Genomic DNA, 16,726 nt, shown 5'->3' with positions numbered 1-16,726 from the left:
AATATATACTGAGCTCTCATTCTGGATTTTAAAAATATGGCTTTGTAGTTCATGATCTATTATATTTTTCTGTCTCCCTTACTTTGATGTAAGTCATGAGAGTTTTTAGGGCTGAAGATGAAATTTTTTGTTACTTTATTTATTTTTATTTTTTTAGCTGGGCTGCACAGCTTGCAGAATCTTAGTTCTCCGACCAGGGAACCAACTGGTGCCCCCCTACGGTGGAAGCACAGACTCTTAACCACTGGACCACCAGGGAATTCCAGAAATTTGTGACTCTTTATGAAGACTTTTTTCCCCAAGAGATAGTTACCATTGTTCTCCTTGACTTTAAGTGTTGAAGAGGGAGTAATTCATTCATACCAAAATCAAGTGGGGTAGCCAATTACCTAGCTAGTACTAACAACCAAGAGTCTGGCATTTGCTTTATATGGAGATTTTTAAGGTTCTCCCTAAAAGTGTCTTTAGTGATTCTTCTTTCCTTCATGTATTTAAAAACATAGTTAAACCTCATTTCATTTTAATTTTTATAGGGGTAGCATAATGATAAGAAAAGAATAACTAGCCTACCCTCAGGGAATCTACTTCAGAAACTCTGTTCTTCATTTGCTGTGTGACATTGATCAAGTCACTCCTTTTCACTAGACCTCAAATTCTTCATCTATAAAATAAAAAGATAAAACAGCAGATCTCTGAGTTCCTATTCATCCTGGAGAACTCTATTTCTCTATGTCTTACCAGGGTAACCTTGGAGGAATCATTTAACATCTTCCAGCCTGACTCTCTTCATACCTCCTCTGAAGTACACTCCCTCACCTCAATTAATAGCAAAATCCATGCTTAGAGTCCATTCTTGACTCCTACATCTCAAACCCCACATTCAATCTGTCAGGAAATCGTGTGAGTGCCAACTTCAACATATACTCAGAATCCAATCACTTCTTACCATTGTTACAACCTGGTCTTCAAAACCCAGTGTGTACTTTATTCTTAGAGCACATCTTAATTTGGACTAGCCATACTTCAAGTGTTCAATAGCCACATGTGGTTAGTAGCTACTGTATTATGCAGCAGAAGTCTAGCATAAAAGTGTATTCTTCTGCCTAACCAATGTCCCCACAGACATTGTTCCAAACAGAGCTGCTTGCCTTAAACAAGCTTTCATGCTCTAGGGGGTTACAACTGTCACCACCAAGCCCCCAGTTTTACAGCCACCACTACCACCAGCTTCTTCTCACTTTGCACCTCTGTTCGTGGGACTGATCTGCTAATATCCATCTCAATTCTTGCAAGAATGCTCATGACTAATAATATCTGATACATTCCTTTATTTATTCAACAACCTTTTATGGAGCTTCTGCTATCCGCCAAAGTGGGTAACTTGTGGAGAAGAGAAAAACTACTGTTTTCATTATTCTTCCCAGACAACTGCTTCTATAAAGAGGATCGCTGGAAATAGACTGCTGTTACCCTAAGGGATAAATTTATCTCTGATGGTAAGATTCAAGTTGAGTTAGGGGTCAGGGAAAGAAAGAAAAATGATAATTTAAGGCCTAGGTGGATTTTTTTCTTGCTCCTTATATCGTAAGTATTGTTGCTTTCTCTGCTTATGCATTACAGGAGTTAAGACAAATATTCCTTTTTCCCCCCATTCATTTGTTTATTAGTTTAGTGATCTATTGATCACAATGGACCAAGCACTAACTTAGTGCTGTAGGAATGCAATTATATGTTCTCCATCCTCAACAAACAAAGAAGTTAGAATGCTTTCTCTTGATGACTTTTCAAGGTACTATCTAATCATCCTAAAGGGCAGGAGCAACAAGAATCTTTGGATATGTTAGATGCATACTCACTTGTACCATGCATGCCTTATGTGGGCATTTTATTGCAACTTCTTTTCTAAACTCTTAAAGCAAATCAAGTTGTCAAAATCATAAAAGCCATTCTATCAAGTGTTGAAGAGTAAAAGTAATCTAGAAACATTTTTCCCTTCCATAGGATTTTGGAATCACTGAGTGGTAAAGATCATCTAGCCCCACCCTTTACTCCATAGAAAATACATGTGGGCAAAAGGATGAGTAGCTTTTATAAGACCATATAATTAAAAGTGATGGTGCTAGGACTGGGATTTTTTTTAATGCTTGATTTTCATTGTCTTTAGTTCTTTGTATAAAGAAAAGCCTGGGAAGTTTGTCTTGTTCTCCAACTCCTTCTCCTCTGAGAATTACACAGTATTAAGGGGATGCTGGATTCCTCTCCTAAGAGTGGTGGTTACATGTAAGCAAACAAGAAGCCCTCCAAAGATGTACTGAGACGCACCCTTCCCACAAGCATAAAAGAGCTTGAGAGGTCAAGAGAAAGGCTGTCAGGTTGAGCCACTGGAGGGCACCAAATTATCTCTTTTAACTGGAACTATCCACTTGTGGAGAGGAGAAAAACTACTGGTTTGTGTGGGTGTGAAGACAGAAGAATGGGAATTCCCACAATGCTGATTTTAATTCCACAAGGATAAAACTAAAAAATACTAAACACAGGCCAGGTATTCACAGGTAGGTATTATTTCCTGGGATCAGGGGTCCTCCTGGTTTATGCCAGACTTTCAGCGGTCCAAGACCCAAGGGACTGATACTCTGTATTTTCACAAAGTGATTCTTTGGAGAAGACCAAGAAAGGTCCGTGCAGAGATTTTACTGAACCAGAATGATTTTTCACCTTTATTTTAAACTGTTCAGCCAGAGTCACTCGCCAATAGCCTCAGCAAAATATAAGATGAATGTCCATCTGTTCAGAAACCTACAGAATCATCTGTTTTCATGGAGATAGGACTCGTCAGCATGTCATCCCATTTCTTATAATTCAGCCTGTTCGTCCTCCAACTGATTTAGGTAGTATTTCAGTTGGTGACCCTCAAAGCCCATTAATGAGTTTGATATTCCTTTTTTGCTCTGCTGGTTCTTCATTTGTCTGAGAGGCAGCAAGAAGCAATGAAATCTTACCTGGCATCTCTGTTCTATAGCAAGGGGAGATAATTTGAGACTCCAGAGCAATACCACAGGCTCACTTTGGAAAGCAAGGATGCTTCAGTAATATGTGCACAATTCAGAGAGTTACAAATCTTCAATGAAGTTACTAAAGGCCTTTGTTTCTGATGATCGTCATGGAGAGAATAAAAAGAGCTCTGGTTTAGCCTACAGAATAAGAAGTGAATAAAGACCTGCCTGGGTACCTCAACTAGTGATTGAGAACATGGTGTTCCATTTCTCAGTGTGAAGCAATTTGTAGAGCTCTGGAAGATGCTATGTAAAATAAATTTATCTAGTACCAGGGTATAATTTGTCCTTTCACACTAATGCTTTCCAAACAATACAGCTAAACTCAGAAACATCCCAGGAAATCTCAGGAATACAGCTGATTGCTTTTGTATCACACCATTAAAAGCCAAGAACTGGACTACCCAGGCTCAGCCACTGTTCTACTATTAGACAAGTAATGGGGAAGGCACTGGTTCAGGTTAGAACTGCAATTCTAATGAATTCTACCTCTTAACTAAAGTAGATTATGTATAGTATTCTATAAGAAGATGCTTCTTATTTCACTCATGGAGGTTAACCCCCAAAATAGTAACAATTAGAAACTGTTAATTTCTGTATCATTGGCAAAGAACTTTTCCCCTATATATCCTACTTAATCCTTTCAATAACCTATGAGGTTATTATTATTTCATATTAAAAATGTAGACAAAAAGTAAAACAAAACTAAGGCAAAGAATGGATGAACAATTTGTGTTAGGCAATGCAGTAAGTGGTCAAGTCAGGGTTCAAATTCTCCTTTTTCAGGCAAATATATCCAGAGATTACTGGAATTGTAAATGAGTATTAGTCTTCTACAATGTTCTCAGTTCAAAAGGTGTAATTTTGTTGATTCCTGTACACATTTACTAAGTAAATGCAGTAATGTTTCTGCCTCCTTGTTTCGCACAGAAAGCTCTTTATGTATCTGTGATATGATTTGCTCTGTGAATATTTATTTTAGCCACTGCATTATAAGCTCCTTGCAGGTTGGGACCATGCCTCATTCATCTTTACAACCCTCTTTCCTCACAGTCTAGCACAGTGTCTATCCATATAATAGATCTTCAAATATTTATTGAATTAGTTGCTATAGTAAAGTTTGTAATGGTCTGAGGCATCTTGCCAAATGATGCCTGCTTGAATTTCTTCCAAGACCCAAAGTGAGATATTTAATTGTGTTATACTCTGTTTGGAACAAAAAGAATTTTAAAACCAATATAAGAACTATAATTATGAAGAACTATGGAGACCCTTAACAGTGACCCCACCTTCTGCATTCTAGACTTAAGTAACTGAAAACATTTAAGAAGTGGAGAGCTGGAGACCATTTTGTAGCAGCAAGCAAAATGCAGCAATATTACAGGATATATTCTTACAGTTTTGTCTAGTAACAGCCCATGGCCCTATCCATCTACCGTCTGGCAAAACAGACTGCACTGACCTGAAGGATCCATCAGTGTTTATCTGGAGACTGCTGCAGAAGAAGGCTTGTGTGTCCTCTGTAGGCTAGCAAGTAGAATTATTCTTCTCTTTGCTTCACAGACATTCTTGGACAAAGGCTGATGACAAACTTGAACATGTTCACAGAGAGTAGAGTGAGAATGTACATGCACTTGTGGGGTATAGAAGGGAAGAGGGAAGACAAACCATCATATGAAAAAGAGATGAAAAATTGGGAATGAGTACCCTGGAGGCAAGAAAATTTAAAGTAGATATTTAAAGAATTTTTTTTTGCATGGAATATACACAATGTACAATCACCTGCCATAACTATTACTGATGATGGCTTGGACTGAAAAATAGCAGTAGGTAGCACATCACGTACAAAGATACACTTGTAATTTGTTCTTATTCTACCTAACACCTTCTCTCTGATGAAAAATGTACTTTCCCTTCAAGATTCATTTCAGGTAACATCTTCTCCATGAAAGATCCCTGATTCCCCAACAATATTATCTCCATGGTAGTTTACCTCATTCAGCATGTGCCACACTCTTTTATAGCTTTTTGTCTACTTTATCACCTTCACTAGATTGTGAGCTTGGAGTAGGATGCAATAAATATGGTTATTTTATCTTTGTATGCCTGGTACTTAGTAGAGTGTTTAGCATGTACTAAATGCTCAGTGAGAATTAAAGGGAAAAAGAGAAGGAGAAAGAGAGGAAAGAAAGAAAATAGAAGAGGTTTATTAGGAAAGGAACTATAATGCAACACAGAATTGAGCTATAACAGTCATGTCCCTGAGTTGTTAGGGGTATAGAGAATATAATAGTGCTGCCTAGGGAATGGCATGGTACTGTCAAAGGGCCAGCATCATAAACTAAATAATTCCACCATAATTTTTAATTGCCCCCATTTTAATGCTGCTAAGCTCAGAGAAAATAGTATTCCTACCAAAAGACTCCAACTGCCCCTGGAGAAACTGGTCTCAGTGCACTCTGTTTAAAGAGGCAGAGAGCTGCAGCATCTGGCAGACTTAAATAAAAAAGTCTAGAAGCTTCAGAGATTAGTACCAAGAGAACTGAAATGAGAAACGGTGCCCCGTGGCAGAAGGCACAAGGCAAAGATGGCTTAGAATGCCCACAAAAGGATGTAGACCAGGTAAGGACAAAAGAGAGATGATATTCTTGCTTACACTGGGTAAACAGTGTCACCAGTCTGTTAGTCAAGAAGAGTTAGACACTGACATGAGAACACTTGGAAACACCCTGTACGGCTCATTGTGTGTGTATGGAATAAACTGCATACAATTCCCTACCATAGGGATGGTTCAGTCATTCTCAATAAAGCTTTTTCTTTATGAAATCTCAAGTTAACATGCTTATCTAAATATTATTATCTATAGATATAAATAGATATATACCTGGAAAGGATGAGCTCTACCTGAAGATGGAAATCAAGATTTGGATGCTCACTATATGTAACACAGGTAAGTAATTACCCTTTAAGAAATTTCTAATCGGGCTATCTTCTGTGTGGGTGTGTAATACATCCAAGAAAACCTTCAATAGTACTGTATTCCCAGTTGTGCTTTTGTATTCCTATTGATGGCCCATGGTGTTAACATTGATATACAGATTCTACTCTATCACATGACCAGGTCTTATAGCAACATGAGGCTTGAGTCTCCCAGATCTAGGACTGGCTGGGCACAATTTTCAGCTGTGTCTGGGGACCAAGGCTTTAGATCCCAGTCCATTCTTGTGACCTCACTGTGACTCATTGCTCACCAGCATATCCCACCGTGAGTTTGTAACATCCATGAGGATGAATGCAACAGGCTTTTCAAGGAAGACTTCTATATGTGGGGGGATGGGGTGTCACTCCCCACCCCCATCAGTTAAAAAAATGTCTGTATGAGAAAGTTTTGAAACTTATAAATAAAAGTTTTTATTTCACTTGTTGAGTTCCAAAAGCACCCCAAACACAAATTTCTATAGCTTCACCATACTCTAAGGAAGGAGGAAAAGAATATCATTGCCTAGGTTTTTTGCTTCATGAAATGGCAGCTCAGAGAGTAGAAGTGCATTGTGTAAGGTGCACAGCAGGTCAACTGCAGAAGGTATAGAGAGCTGATGTTTCTAATCTAACCTGCTAGCAATTTAGTTCTTAAGCCATTGCAGCATTCTTCTACGTAAAATTACACAGCTCTCAAAGATGCTGCCTAATAACTTGCATAGATGTTTTTACATGAATTGGAGGAGTATATCTTTGAAATGATATCTGCAGTCATGGTTATATGGTTTTATAAAGCACTATGCCCTGTACTGCAGTCGTAGTCATTAAATCATTTTTAAAATACCAGCTTACTTTGACGACAATCTCCATGTTAGAAGTTTTCGATGGAAACAGCCCAGTCATTTCAGTGTGAAAAGCCTGGCATTCTAAAGCCAGAGAGCTGAAGGAGCTTTTGTGTTTTTAGCTAGGTCAGTTCTTTATAATTTTTATGAACCTGAGACAGTTGTGAGACCACATTAAGAACTCAATGTTAAAAGCTTGCTGAAGGAATATTAATAGTGATTTGAATGAGGTGGGAGGATGTGAATGTCCCAAAACCTGATTCAGCCCTTAGAGAACCCTGTGCAAGTGTCCAACTGCACTGGATCTAGAGTCAAGAGTCCACATGACTTGGTCAAATGTAGCTGCACAGCTGCCAGCTACTTTTTATTTAAGTTTTGGAGCAAGATATTAGGAATAGAAATCAATCCTGCTCTTTGATCACTGTCCAGAAAGCTGTATTAGTTTCCTAGGGCTGCAGTCACAAAGAAAAAAAAAAAGCTATGTGACTTTAAACAACAGAAATTTATTATCCCACATTTCTAAAGGCTGGAATTCCAAAATCAAAAAAGTCTAGAATTCTAGTGGATCCTTGGCATTCCTTGGCATTTCTTGGCTTGTAGATACATCACTCCAGTCACTCAGCCATCTTCTCCCTGTGTGTCTTCACATCATCTTCCCTCTGTGCATGTCCACATTTCCCCTTTTTATAAGGACACCCCTTTTTATAATCCATATATTGGATTAGGGTCCATCCTAAGAACCTCATTTTAACTTGATTACCTCTGTAAAGAACTTACTTCCAAAAAAAATCACATTTTGAGGTACTAGGGGTTAAGACTTCAACATATCTTGTTTGAGGGACACAATTCAATCCACAATAGAAGCCTGGAAAAAAATCAAATCTCCAAAAATATGATGGCTCTGATTCACATTCATAAGCAATGAAAAATCTAAGCTTATGTTTTCTTAAATGATCAATGATCTGAATTAGAATTCCAATGTAAATAACTAATTTTGGAAAATCAAGCCTATAAAGAAAGAATATTCTGTGTAATTCTAAACTCATCCCTCTTCTCTGTTCCCATAGTCACTCTCATGATATTTGTCATTTTGTGGCTGTATCTTAACACAAATATGACTGTTCCACTGGGCTGTGGCAGCTTAAGGCAGAAGCTGCTTTATTTTTCTTTGAATCTCCAGTGCCTAGTAGAATTCCTGGAACATACTGATCACTTGAGAAATTTTTTGTCGCATGAAAGAATGAATTGATAAAAAGTAGGGACAATATAGAGTACACGAAATAAAAACTTTGGAACTCAATACCCTTGGCTCCAGTCCATAGGCTGTTAAGAATGAGTTATGTGACCTTGGGCAAGTCTTTTCACCTGTATCTGATTTCTTTATTTGTACAATGGCAGTGTTTAACTATGACCTCTAAGGTCCCTGTGGGCTCCCACATAGAGGATTCTAAGGGACACCTGAAATAGATGGTGGTGAATAGCAGACCTTGCCACAGCATTTTTATGCACACTTGCAACTGACTAATGCAAGCAGGGAAATTCAATGAAACACTAAGGACTCTCACTAGTTCCTTACAACCACCCTTCAGCCTCACTTACGTGTCCCCTTTGACTTGGGTTCAGATCACTCATCTCCTTAGAAAGATCTCTTTGTGCACATCCTTCCTTTGCTCTTTGCCCAGAAATCCCATGACATATTTCTGATGCCCTTTAAATTCTGCCAAAAGTGCACAGAACTCTCTGTAAGTTATGGGTCATGACCCTCATTGTTCCTTTCAAATAGAACAGAACATCCACTTGCATTTTTGTCGACGTCCTGACTGTGCTCTCTCTCCCTTCTAAAATAGATCATGATTCAACAGTTTAGTATGTCAGTCAGTTCTGATGTTTTAGGCAAGCGTTATAAATATATCTGTGATGATAGAAGGATTTTCTTAAAAAAAAATCCATTTCTATGTTCAAGCTTAGTCCAACAGGTTCTATATTAGCTTCTTACTGTTTAGTATTTTCTCTCTCATTCTGATTCCCATTGTGTGTTGGACTGTTCTAGACTAGAGATGGAAGGTGGGAAAGAAAACAAATATTTTTTTCCAGAATTGCTTGTAACACGGGAATAAAAGTCAACACTAAACATTCTCCCAATGCCTCAGTTTCCCATTTGCAAAATAAATTCAATGCTATTAGCCCCCTACCTCAAAGACTTGTTGGAAGGATTGATTAGGTAATTACCAAACTCTTTGATCTTGTCCAATATACATCAAGCAGTCAACTAATGATTTAGAAGTCTATTTCCTAGTCTTTCACAGCCCTGGACTGGGATGTTTACAGCCAAAAATCTATATTCATTGTGGTGTCAATCATTTTCATCAAAACTAAACTAAGAGTAGCTTTAAAAGCCTAAGTTATAACAGTATCTCTACAGAAAGAGGATGTAATTAATTGGTCATGAAAAGAGATTCCTCTTTGGACCCTGGAGCCCTGAGACTAAAAGACATTAAAGCATCCTTTCAAAATCAGGGAGTTTACTACAGTGATTCAAAAAAATATGGAAGGTTTTAAAAATTGACTTAGATAAAACAAAAACAGTGACACATTCTGATTTGGGGCATCAGAAAAAGGGACATTGATATCCCTTTTCTCTTAGAGAATATCTTATGGCAGGTTTTTAGCTAAAAATATTATTTAGAAGACTTATGAGTACTCCCTTTTCCTTTATGGATAGGAGGTCTGTATATATAAGAAGTGAAGTGGCAATTCTGGGTTTATTTTCTGCAAAAAAGCCTCCAGTTGACTCCTTTAGGTTTATGCCACAAGGAACATCACGTTTTAGCTTTGAGCAACAGAGCAGTGGAGGAAATGAAGTAATAGGACTCAGTACCATTTGGCTAGGTCCAAGATATAACCAAGATGCTTTGCCTCCTTAATTTTAGTTTATTTATGTATAAATGGAAACCATATTACCTGCTCTGCTACTTCAAGCTTTTCTAATGCAATTTTCATAGCCCCATGCTCTTCCTTTGTATTTTTGTTTATGTGTCCCTCTCCCAACTTTTGCACATGATTTTTAGAATCTGGATACATGAGAGGGCTCCTTGTGTAGCCATGTTTGTTTCTGTAGCTACCTGAGGTCCTATTTGCATAATTACATTTTAAAGCTTGCTGTCATTACTTCTTGAGCCATCTCTCTTTTTAGAAGTTCTGCTCAAAGGAGCATATCTCATCTTCGCCTGAGTCTATTATTAACTGGTTCATTGTAGGTCTTCTGTAACTCTGCTGAATGAATTGTGAATGAAAACTGACTTCCTAAAGTACTCAACTATCCCCCAAATTTCATTCCTTGGCTGTTAAAGCCCCTAGAAGTTTATTACATTCACTCTCTCCCGAGGTCCCTATCTCTTTTGCTTCACAAGAATGAAGTTCAGGGCAGAGGTTTTCTGGTTAGCTTATTCAATCTTAAAATCAATGAAACTGGAGGCAAGGGATTTGAAAGTTTATTAGATGATCTCTTTTTCCAAGAATTATATGCCCAGGTATTGAAATATATCCTTCATTACTCAACCCTTTAGATCAGTGCTTCCTATACTCACCCAATCATTAAAATTACCTAGAAAGATTGTTCAAAATAGAAAAGCAGGTTCTTTCCCAAACATACTGAATCTGAATCTCCAAAAAGTAAAACTTAGACATCTGCATTTTTAAAAGTTTCCCCAAGTGTTTCTGGTACGTAGTCAGGTTTGGGAACCACTGTCTTCGAAAATTGCTCTTTGAACTGAATGGAAAGACCTTCTACATTTTTTAATACGTAAAATATAGTGTCTTTCTCTTGAGGTGGGCAAGTCAGATAGATTCTCCAAAATATTTTTCTTTGCCTTAATCTATGCCTTTAAAAAAAAAAAAAGTCAGATAACGGGGGTTGGATTAATTATCTAGGACTATTGTAACAAGTACCACAAACTGACTGACTTAAAAACAGAAATGTATTCTCTCAGAGTCTTTTTTCTTCTTTATTGGGGTAAAATTGCTTTCCAATGTTGTGCTAGTTTCTGCGGTACAATGAAGTAAATCAGCAATATGTATAACTATACCCCTCCCTCTTGGACCTCCCTCCCACCCCACCATACCGCCCTTCTAGGTCATCACAGAGCACCGAGCTGAGCTCCTTGTGCTATACAGCAGATTCCCACTAGCTATCTATTTTACACATGGTCGTGTATTTATGTCAAACTTCATCTCCTAATTCGTCCCACCCTCCCCTTCCCCGTGTCCACACATCCGTTCTCTACATCTACGTCTCTATTCCTGCCCTACAAGTAAGTTCATCTGTACCATTTTTCTAGATTCCACATATAAATCAAGGTGTCAGCAGGGCCATATTCCCTCTGAAGTTTCTACGGAGGGATCTGTCCCAGACCTCAATCCTCGCCTCTGATAGTTCCTTGGCTTTTGGCTGCATAACTCCAATTTTGCTTGGCATTCTACCTGTGCATGCATGTCTGTCTAGATAGTAAAAGATACAAAAGGTGAGAGTGGAGGGAGATGCTTCATATGCTTGTATGTACCTTGCTATATTTTTAGCTGCCAGAGTAAAAATAGGCAATAGATTCCTGGCCATACAGTAGAGAGAGGACAGGATGCTATTCTCAGGAAATAAATCAAAGGTCATGGGGAGAAGAAAATTTCTGTAGACAAGACATAATAGGAGGAACATCAAGAGACATGCTGACTGATGCATGAGAAATTTACAATATGATTGACAGGAAATTATAGCTTGAGTTAAAGTGACAAGTCATTAAATGAATATCAGAGAAAAATAAACCAAAAATGATATTCCTCAGAGACAAATAACCCAGTAGACACTATCAAGAAAGTGCTAACAAATGTGCACGTGGGAGAGAAAAAGAGCTTCAAAGCAACATTTGTGATGACACACAGTGACAAATGAAGAAGGACTACTTTAACTAGAGAAAGAGACGGCAACACATTCCAGGGTGATAGTATAGGGGAGCACAATAAAACCTGCCTAGAAAACAATGCAAAAGCACATGGACCAACATGTGAGGGTTCAACCTGCAGAAACACTGGAATATTCAATCAACTGGGTTTGATCTAATCACCTTGAAAAAATTAACGAAGTATTCTAACTTAAATTACTGACCTTACACAATTTAAACACCACCAAAGATCTGCTAATCAACTAGACCCTACGTTTCTTTCTTGTAGCAAATGAACTGAAAAAGTAGTATGAACAGTTAATCCTATATAATTGATGAAAATCAGAGCAGATTCTATGTCTGAGAATTAAAACTATGCATTAAACTGTACTGTCCTGAACTATTGGTTTATCTTATCCTTTTTGGGATGCATACAAAAACATTTTACTAATCCAGAACTCAAATTCTGGCGATGCTACCTTTGTGAAACGCAGCTGAGAACTAAAAAGTAAACACAGAAGTCCTTTGAAGAGTCAAAAGAAGTATCCCAAATCTATTTCATTAAGGCTCATGTAGTTTCCTCTTAGGGAGATGCTCTGCTCCTCCTTCTGACACTGTTTGGGCAGGCTCTGCATATAGCTCCAGTATACATGATTATCTGGTTTCCCAACTAGTGTTAGCTGAAGAGCAAGTGATTGAAAGGATACAGTATATCAGTTCATGGTGACACATTGATAGCTGCAGCAAGTGATAGCTGACAGCAAATGAGAAATCATAGAAATGATAAAAATGAAACTCAAGAAAAAAAAGCACAACAATGATCTGAAGTTGTTTAACAAAGGGAAACAGTTCTATCTATCTCAATTATTCCAACAGCATCACTGAATTATAGCATGGTATCATGACAAATGATTATAGTGATGACCCTAAGCCATCAAGAAAAAAATAAATTTGGTTCAAGATGCATCATTTAAGGTGGCAGAAAAAAGCGCAATAAAATTTTCGATCATCCAAGTGATTACTTTTTTAAAGTTTTAGTGCTTACAGTAATGAATCCTTATTATTCAAAAACTTCAACTCTTAAAAATAACTCACTCTTTGCATTATTCATGAAATATCATTATATTTCTGTGGTCCTGACCTGTCTCCTAACATTTAGATCCAGATTTTAAAAAGTTTGGGAACATCTCTGTTTAAGTATCCCAATGATTTTTCTTATTACATGTCTGAACTCATATTATGACATTCAACCTCAAAACTTATCCTTGCGTCAGTTGTGTGCCACTAGCCATGCAGGAATATGAGTCAGAAATTTCGAGACCCTCTCCCTGATTATATCAATACCATCTGCCTCTCACTTACATGCAGTCAACCCAATTTTTCCATCTTGACCTAAAACCTATTTTGTATCTATATTTCTATTTACACCTTAGTACTTTTGCCTGAGCTTGCACCATTTCCAGCACCTCTCATAGTCATCCTATGTTAGAGTCACACCAGATCATTTTCCATTTGCCATTCTATCTTATTCTCTCATGTCTTTCCTCCTGCCTGGTCAGAATGAGTCAAGTGCCCTCTTGTTTAGGTAACTCGTTTTACATGTGTGTGTTTGTCAGCTTTTTTTCTTTTTCTTTTCTTTTCTTGTTTTTTTTTGCAAGACAAAAAAAAAAGATATTTGAGACTAGGCATCATTTCTTAGGCACTTAGTGACTAACTCTTGAAATATTTACTGAGTAGCTAATACAAGCCGGGCAGTCTGCTAGCACTGGAGTTAGTTTCTTCCATTCAAGAGCACTGTGAATAGGCAAGTTCCCTGAGTCTCAGTTTCATCACCTGCTAAACGAGGGAAGTAACAGTAATCTCATAGCATTTTCTGAAGAATTAATTGAGATAATGGAAGTAAAGTGAAGTATCTGACATACATGGTAAGAGGTCACTACACATTTATATTTTAAAGTTCCATTAGAAAGAGTAAAGGATACCCATGTATATGATAGGACCCTAGATTTCTGCAATGTACAATATACAGAGTTAAATCACATTTATAAAATGCCCAATTATTGTAGTGCTCCCATATCTATTATCTTTTTTTTAATGAACACAGTGTGTGAGCAATTAGTCAGGTTTAAAATACCTCACTCTATACATATATTTATAGAATACAGTCTTTTCATTGGATCATCTCATTTGTTCCTCATACAGCCTTCTGACAGGCATCCTTATTGTCTTTGCTGTGATAAAGAAGTTGAGTCTTGCTGAGGTTCTAGAATTTGCCCAGGTTTACATTAGGAAGATGGACAGATACAAAAGCAGACATAGTTTTTGGACTTAGTCTAGTATCTTTCCACTGATGCTTCTCCCCTGCCCAACTGCTCATCCATCAAAACATACTTTTGCCAAACATGAAAATCTTCATGCAGAGGAATGTGAATGTTTAGTGAAGAGAAACTGCTTTTACCTTTCTTGAACTATGGACAAGTTGGCCATTCCATCTACAACAGGAAACTGTATAAATGGTGGTGCTGGTAAAAATCAGATGATCCATTCAAAGGGTTAATTGGAGAAGGTTCAATGAAGTCATTATTTACTGAGAGGAAAAGAAAGTCAAGGTAACTAGCAAGAGATGGTGGAGCACCCAGGGACTAGCAATAGTAGGAAGCTGTTATCAACCGAGACCTGAAAGGGCAGAGGAGGGAAAAATGTTACTGGTACTCAAAAAATGTTGTAGCATGAGAAAAGGAACCTCCACATAGGATATGTAACCTCCTCCACATAGGATATGTAAAAAACATGGCACAGCAGGGGAAAGTAGAGACAGAAATATTGGTAGCTCTCCCCAAGCCGTTCCTCGATTTTCTCGCCAGTGACTTCCATTAGCAGAAGCCAATTAGAAGTAGAGAAAAGTGGAGCCCAAATTATGCCATTCTTGAGGTCAGATTTTTTGGGGCAGAGTACAGGGATGAGAAGGGCAAAAAAAAAAGACTCTGGAGGGAAAATGGAGAATGATCAGCACAGAAACTCGTCTACATGATGAAGAAAGGAAGCATGTCATTTTCCTATTAATTCTTAGGATTCTTGTGGTAATAGGATAGGGGTTATGTTATTCAGTGGCCTCTGATTAAAATTAACTATGTCAAGTGACTCTTGGCTTAACAAGGCCACATTTAAAACCATGGACCTCAGAACCTGCCCAAGCAGTTTCCTCCACTCAACAGCACTGTGAATAGGCAAGTTACTTAATTTCTCTGAGCCTCAGTTTCATCATTTGTTAAATAAGGGAAATAATAGTATCCATCTCATAGCAAGCTCTGAAGAATTAAATGAGACAATGGAGGTAAAGTGAAGCATCTGACACACGTGGTAAGAGTTCAATAGACATTTATGACTTTAAAGTCATGTGAGAAAGAGTAAAGTATACCCAAGGAGCACCATTCCCCAAAGAAAATCTGTATTAGGTAGTGAAGGCATGTGGAAAACCCAAAGAATTTAAGTTATGATGACCTTATTTTTGTAAATACTTTATTCACCCGTTCAGGAGCTTTTAACCATTTCTGTGCCATGCCTTTGTCAAGCTGATGAAATCTGTGGAAAATAACTTTCTCAGAATAAACTTTTGAAATGCATAAATAAAATTTATAGGATTATAAGTGAAAATAATTATGGAAATATCTGCATATTTTATATTAACCAATCATAGAAATAATTAGAGAAAAAATTTATGATATAGTAATGTGTGTTCTTTTTTAGTAATACATTATGAAATAAAATCTCATGGTAAATCAAATAACCAACATAATTTTAAAATACAGTTGATCTTTGAACAGTGCAGGTTTTAACTGTTCAGGTTCACTTATACACAGATATTTTTCAATAGTAAATACTACAGTACCACACCATCCACGGTTGGTTGAATCCTTGGATATAGAGGAAGCATAGATGCAGAGGATTGACTATAAATTATACTCAGATTAACGCCCTGTGTTGTTCAAAGGTCAACTACGGTAACAAAGGTAACATTTCTAGATCTCAACAATAACTGTAATGTGATAATAAAATATTTGTGATTTCTAATGATGACAAAAATCACAGACAATGCTAATATTGCTGGAATTAGCTGCTTTACATTTGCAACTTGGAGAATTAATGATTAGCTAGTAAGAGATTTTTAGGGCAAAGATAGATTTATTTTTCCTACCCAAGTTCACAGATCACATTGGTTTCCATCCACAGTATTCAGAGTCCATGGAACTCCTGACCTAGATAGTAACACAATGGCTGGTAAGTAGTATACATTTAATAAATATTCACTAAACTGAAATAAACATGACAAAAGAACCATACCTACAGACACAAAGTATTAGACAGAATTTCTTGCAGATAGTGAATGACTCTGAATAAGCCGATAAGATTGGAGTCACTAAGGTAAGATTTCATTAGATCCCACCTGTAATCCCACCTGTAGGTCCCACTAAGCATAGACATGAAATATGTCATATGTGGAAAAGAACCAGGTCTTTGAATTATCCTGTAATCAAGAAAAGGTTTTATAGAAAGACATGAAGAAAAACTGTGGAGTATGTTAAGGAATAGACATTTTAAAATTCATGATAAAGGAAAAAGTAAACCAAGAATAATAACACTTTCATACATAAAACTTCTTTTCTGAGGAGGAAAAAATTCTCCTAAGTCAGTAAGTGACCCCAATCAACATGGCAACCAGTCTATGAGAACATACTCATTCTCTCCGAGAAGCAAAGCAGCAGGACTTGAAAAATAACAGGACACTCCTTCTATCTATTGAATCACTGTGAAAAAAAATGCTACGAAGAGTGTGATGAAATGGGAATTTTTCATATTTTACTTATAAGAAGGTAACTTGGAGCAACCATCTGGAGAATGATTCAATAACAAGCATCAAAAC

The 16,726-nt window shown here is 37.3% G+C and overlaps 1 protein-coding gene across 22 annotated transcripts in view; it reads right to left on the bottom strand.

Annotated features, from left to right (window-relative positions):
- Positions 1-16,726, bottom strand: part of LOC307185656 (cytosolic beta-glucosidase-like) — a 488,042-nt gene that overhangs the window by 78,619 nt on the left and 392,697 nt on the right. For 16 of the 22 annotated variants that reach the window (XM_079920052.1, XM_079920037.1, XM_079920032.1 and 13 more), the window contains 2 exons: positions 14,264-16,061; positions 4,516-4,686 (listed from right to left, as the gene is read on the bottom strand). The gene's annotated coding sequence lies outside the window, so the exon portion shown is untranslated. Of the gene's footprint in view, positions 1-4,515; positions 4,687-14,263; positions 16,062-16,726 lie in introns of those variants that run through there. The other 6 variants (XM_079920029.1, XM_079920036.1, XM_079920051.1 and 3 more) reach the window with 6 other exon arrangements.

The sequence above is a fragment of the Stenella coeruleoalba genome (assembly GCF_951394435.1).
Source record: "Stenella coeruleoalba genome assembly, chromosome: 4".
NCBI lineage: Eukaryota > Metazoa > Chordata > Mammalia > Artiodactyla > Delphinidae > Stenella > Stenella coeruleoalba.
Note: the sequence above shows the minus strand (reverse complement) of the source record. Positions and strands in the feature narration are given on the sequence as shown.